Source organism: Gymnodraco acuticeps, unplaced genomic scaffold, assembly GCF_902827175.1.
Source record: "Gymnodraco acuticeps unplaced genomic scaffold, fGymAcu1.1, whole genome shotgun sequence".
Taxonomy (NCBI): domain Eukaryota; kingdom Metazoa; phylum Chordata; class Actinopteri; order Perciformes; family Bathydraconidae; genus Gymnodraco; species Gymnodraco acuticeps.
The window spans coordinates 127,634-133,633 of NW_022990347.1; the positions used below are offsets into that span (position 1 = coordinate 127,634).

At 43.7% G+C, this 6,000-nt stretch overlaps 1 protein-coding gene across 2 annotated transcripts in view; it reads right to left on the bottom strand.

The window, feature by feature from the left end:
* The window catches only part of LOC117551199 (immunoglobulin superfamily DCC subclass member 3-like), an 88,511-nt gene extending 83,907 nt beyond the window's left edge, over nt 1–4,604 (bottom strand). For both annotated transcript variants that reach the window (XM_034223951.1, XM_034223950.1), the window contains exon 1: nt 4,489–4,604. The gene's annotated coding sequence lies outside the window, so the exon portion shown is untranslated. The remainder of the gene's footprint in view (nt 1–4,488) is intronic.
* Nucleotides 4,605–6,000: the final 1,396 nt, after the last annotated feature.

Below are 6,000 nucleotides of genomic sequence, written 5' to 3' on the forward strand. Positions count from 1 at the left end.
TCCTTCTTCACATTTTATCGCTTCTCCACCGACCATAGTTATATATAGTATTGCTAAAGCTCTGTATAGTTGCAACATCTATACACAAATACATACATATAAACAAACTGCAAAGGATGTCTCTCTCTCTCTCTTCAAATGTTTCCGCGGTACTCACTATGGCCCGTGTTATTTACCTGCACTTGATCTGTCATCTCTTTTAACAATGTTCTTCCCTCACTGTATCTTCTCTTCACGTGAAGCTCTCCTCTCCTCAGCTGGTGTAGTAGTTACTGTAGGCACGCTAACACTAGCTGGGTAAATATGACGCTCTTTGTATCAAAACAAAACAAAACTTACCTTCTTATATATCGACTTTGTCCACTTTAAACAACTTTGTTTGCTCCGGCTTCAATTTCCATCACTCTCGTTCGTTCTCTCCGTCTGGTCAATCTGTTCCATGTAGGGCACCCCCTAGAGGCCTGGGGCACTGTGTGTTTTTGGGTTTGTATGTGTTTTTGTATTTGCAGCGTTTTCCTGTTGCGTTTGTTTTCGGGGTTTGTTTTTCATTTCATTATTTGCAGCTGTTTCCAGCTTATGTATGCGTTTTTGGCCGTTGTTCCGCGTTTGCACCTGCTGGCCACCGTAGTTTAGGAACTTGGGTAGTAACTATAGTAACGCAGCGTAGGCGGAGCCGTGACGTCATCTTCAATGCAAAACACAAAACCAACATCAGCCGTTAGCTCTTAGCTCACAGCTCTTCATATCTGTTCAGAAACTAGACAAAAGTTAAACAAGTACAAACCACAGACTGTCTGTGTCATGGCGAATACAGTCGCTGGTTTATTTATGTCTGTATAGGCCGTTGTTGTGAGTGTGGACGGTCGGAGCATATACTGCGTTAGCTTAGCCGATCTCCATTCAGAAAACACGCATTTTAAGGTTTTTCGCCTGCCGTCTGTCTGCAGACTTGTCAAAGCATTAATTCATGGTTTTTACTAACAGGTATGTTGTTACTTCGGCATCATTTAGAAACGTGTATTACAATTAAATCACGGTCAAATATGTTCATTTTGTTGTAGTTGCCAGCGATTCTCTCACTAGTTTATCATACTAAGCCCGGTTGTTGGCCCGGAAAGAACCTCGATTTTGGAGAGCCAGAAAACTGAAAAAGTACCTGCTAGCCGGAACTACACCAAGTGGAAACGCAACCAAAAACGGGCCGGGCCGGGCACGGCACGCTTAAACCGCGCTGTAGTGGAAATTAGTTAAATACCGCAGTTTAACTTTACCATTCTAAACGGAAGAGCTCACCTGCCTGCCTTATTCATCGTGTATCAACCAAAGCCGTTTTGCTCCGGCCCCGGAAGTCTGCAGAGACTCACCCCCCTTTTCCTCGACTACGGTCCGGGAGCCGCCACGACAACGTACAATGTTCCCCCTTTCTACGCACGGACAAGGGACGTGCACAGGTACGGGCTAATGTTGCCCGGGCAACGGCCCGTTTGCCATTTTTGTCTGACCTGCCCCTCTGGAGAGAGTTTATTTTCTGTTGTGGCCGAATAAACATGATAGGCCTAAGCCCACAATTAGTATTGTAGCGTCGCGCTGCGGGAAACACACCGGAAGTCACCTAGTGTCGGATTTTGGAAAATTGATTTTGAGTTTTCTCATGGCAGTTAGAGTATAGGGGACCAACCAGGGGACTTATCTTCCTCTTGACACCGTCGGTTATTTAGAAAAAAACACCTAAATATACTTCTTGTTGTGCTTCTGTCTTTCTGTGTCGTTTCATCTGTAAACTCCCTCACCGCTCGCTCTCTTTTCTTGATCGCCCTCTCACGGAGAACACTTCACTGTCCCGCTTCATTGTAGGATTTCTGCAATGTCTCTACTTCAGTTTGACCATCTCTGTTATTAAGTGATGGAATACTTGATAGATAAGTAATTAGATACCTTACCGTTACTGCACTCATAAAGAATGATAAGAATAAGAATAATGCCTATTGAACTGGTTTCATTAATTAGTGAGTTTATTTAAGGTAATTAGTTAGAAGCCCTATTTTATCAGTATGTCTGCACAGCAGTTACAATGGTCAAACTACATTGAAACAGAATTGTCCCCATTTGTTTAATAGTTATAACATTACATATTTTAATGAGATAAAAAACTAAAAATGTCCCTTGTTTTCATTTAAAAAATCAAGTCACTGAATGCAAGTAGTCGCCTTAGCTTATTTTGTTATGAGATGAAGATGTGAATTACTGTTCAAATTAGTTAATGTGATAATCGTTTGGTTATTTTATGCATAGCCTAATGTTACATTTCTGTGCTTAAGAATGCCTTCAAGAGGAGACTGAAGCAGAGAGAGAGATCTGAAGGAGGCAGCTAAAAGGACTGCAAGCGCATGAGATCCTCTCATGCGTTGCCCCTTTATGCCATCTAGTGTTCAAATTGTCAACAAAGTCATTGCAATGCATTTGAGCACAATTCATCAGAAAAAAAAATACAGTGGCCTACTATTAGTTATTAGAAATCAGCTGTTTATTAGGCTGCATGTTTACTATTTATGCAGTTCCAGGGATAATTCTCTTAGGGCACTCCTCAGATGTCTTAAACATAACCAATAACCTACCATAGCCAATAAATATTTGTGTTGTTCATTCATATCTTATTTTACCTTAACATTTATTTATTTATGCATTTATTTTTTATCTCTCCAGTTTTAAAGGATATTTTTGGTTACTGTCCTATAGTATACATTGGAATTATTTCAAAGCTGTTTATCCCAATAATTATAAAGGAGTGTCTTGGAAATATGTGTTTACATAAATTGTGACCAAACTGTTTGAATTTAGACTAAAGTGAACTATCTAAACACTCAGAGTCCTTTACCTCACTGAGCTGTAGTTATCAGCAGTGTTGTGCTAGTTACTGAAAACCAGTAACTAGTTACCATTACTAGTTACTTCATGTCAAAAGTAACTCAGTTACTTTACTAGTTACTTACACCCAAAAGTAATGCGTTACTGTGAAAAGGGCTCCCATTAATGCCCTTATAGCCTTCATTTCAGTACTGTTATTGCATTGGAGAATAATACAATCTGTTGATCAACTTGACATGCATTATATGCAATCTGGATTGCATCGATATTAGCTGGCTTTCCATTTTTGTATATTCTTTCTCCAGGTAGTTGGAAAAAGTGTTCCGTCCCATATGCCGTGTGCCGCCCGGACATGCTATCATGCGGGTGACTCCACTGTAGCAATAGCCTGCATGTGTTCTACAACATACCGTGCAATGGCTTTATCGACGTTTCCCTGGCTAGCAGTCCCTTGGTTACAATCCAGCCGCTGTTGCTTAGGTGGAGGTGGAGTGGCGTCGGCTGAGTCTCTGTGGTCTTAGCTACTAGCTTCGTCTCAGCATGTTGTTTTTGCAGATGTTTTAAGATATTTGAATGACTGGTTTGGGCAGTAGATAGGATCTTTGACCCGCCAGGACACAACTTACATTTAACTAAAACGTTCTTTTCTTTGTGCTCGACAAAAGTGAAATAGTGAGAATATCTCCAGGTGGAGAAACTAGACTTGAGCTCCGCCGCCGCCATGATAGTCTTGTTAGTAAACAACACAAACACGCTCACAGCCCGACTCTCCGCATGTGACACAGGAAGTATCTAAGTACATTTACTCAAGTACTGTACTTAAGTACAGTTCTCATCTCTGTTCGCCTGGCTGTTGACTATATAAAAAAACTAACGCAGTAACGCACCATGTAGTAACGGTAACTGAGTTACTGAATTTAAAAAGTAATGCGTTCGAGTACTAGTTACTTGTAACGCGTTAGTCCCAACACTGGTTATCAGCCTCTCAGTCTGACTGGAGAGGACTCTCCCTCCACATTATTGTAGACACATCTTCTTCTTATATCCGTTAGAGCAGCTAGCACCAGATTCTAATAACAACACCGGGCGGTGCGCCCTTCTCTCTCTCCCTCGCTCACTCGCATTTTGGCTGTGAGCTGCGGTTGCCAGATAAGCCAACATCCCCCATTTTCATCACTTACAGCGCCCATCGTACAGGGCAAATGAAAAGTGTAACCGGGGTGAAAAGGGTGTTACATTTACTTAATTATGAATATTGTTACATCAAGGCCGAAAATTAGGATGAGCCCCAACGGTCAAAAAATGTGTTTTCCCTCCCAGAGCTGTCAGCGCAGCACCTCCACAGATCTGGCACCCTAGGTGAACATCTATAACGCCAGCGCTACGGGCCGGCCCTGAGTTCATATGCAACTCGCAAATATCTTTCTCTTTCTCTCCTCTCTCCTCTCTCCTCTCTTTTCTTTTCTCCATTCTCTCTCTTCTCTCTCTCTCCCTCTCCCTCCCTCTCCCTCTCTCAATTTTGGTACGCAAATGCGCCTTTTTTCAAATGACCCGGTGCTCTTTTTTTGGCGGAGGTGCGCATGCGCACCTGCGCTGTGCAGTCCTGACAATAGTTTAACTCACCTTCAATTATCGTGGTAGTCTCTCGAAACGTAGGTTTCAATCAGTCTTTCTTGGACGCAACAGCCTCTGATGATCCAAGATGAAAAGTGTTTGTTTTTCGCACGCTTCAGCCGGACAGTGAAAGTGAGTGCACCGCTCTAATGGGTCCTGAGTACACCGCTCTAATGGGTCCGACTAGAATGACGAATAACGTTAGTTCCGCCTATTTCGTCATTCAATAAATCGTGTAATAAATTATACATTTTTCATTTTTTTCACTTTTTTCACTTTTCATTTTTAGGGGGGCCACAGGGGGGTCAGAGGTCAGTGTTAGGGGGGCACTGCCCCCCCCCCCCTAGAACTGCCCCTGAACACATGGGACGTCATAAAACATTAAACACACACACATACAATACTATTTGTTATTAGTTATTAGAAATCAGCTGTTTATTAGGCTGCAGTTCAAGGGATAATTATCACCCACCTCTTGCTCTTGCCCTGCACGTGTGCCAGTTGAGCTGGTTCTTCCACCAGCTCAACTCTGTCCCTCATCATGAACGCAGGAGGCTGGCTGTATATCTGAACTCGCACCCTCATCATTCTCTTCATCATCTTGCACGTGTTCTAAGATGCTGCTGATAATGCTTGTAGCAGCGCTGCTGCCAAAAAGGTCTGTCAAATGGCAACATTTGCGACATTGATATGCTTCACCTGCGAGTGACTTCACCTTTTTTTCTCTTGCCCTCTCGGCCCCACCTTTTTCTTTTCGTTTTCTTTGATTTGTATCCATGTTTTTTCATTCTCCCTGGCCGTTTCTCAATGTCGAGTACACCTGCTGCAGAGCCACTATTTCAAGTATACTACGTCATCGAGTGGCGCCGAAGGACTGTTTAAGGCCCAATCCCAAACCACTCCCTCGACCGTACCCCTCCGTGACGGAGTGAACTCGGTCTGTAATAATAATACCTTACATTTATTATAGTGCTTTTCCAGATGCTCAAAGCGCTTTACAAATACACATTACACATATCATACATGCAATGGTCACCACTGTGGACAATACCCACAGGAGCAAGTTCAGGTGAAGTGTCTTGCCCAAGGACACAACGGCTTTACAGACGCAGCAGTGGCGGGTTTCACCCCTTGATCTGATGATCATTGCACAGCGCACTGCGCAACACCGTCCATCTTCACGCCTCGAATTCATCGAGGCGCTTTTACAAGTACACATTGATATCATACATGTACTGTGGACAATACCCACAGGAGCAAATCCGGGTGAAGTGTCTTGCCCAAGGACCCAACGGCCTGACGCAGTGGCGGCAGGAGCGGGTTTCGAACTGGAGTTCCCCAGCACCCCCCTTGATCTGATGATCAGATGCACAGACCACTGCGCCACCCGTCCCCTGTGTAGCCACACTCGCAGCTCAACGAGGCTCCCTCCTGTCAGATGGAGGGAGTAAATACAGCAGCAAGCTTTGGGACGGCCTCCCCTCTCTCCGGCAGAAACAGGAAATGCCGTAACTGTATGTA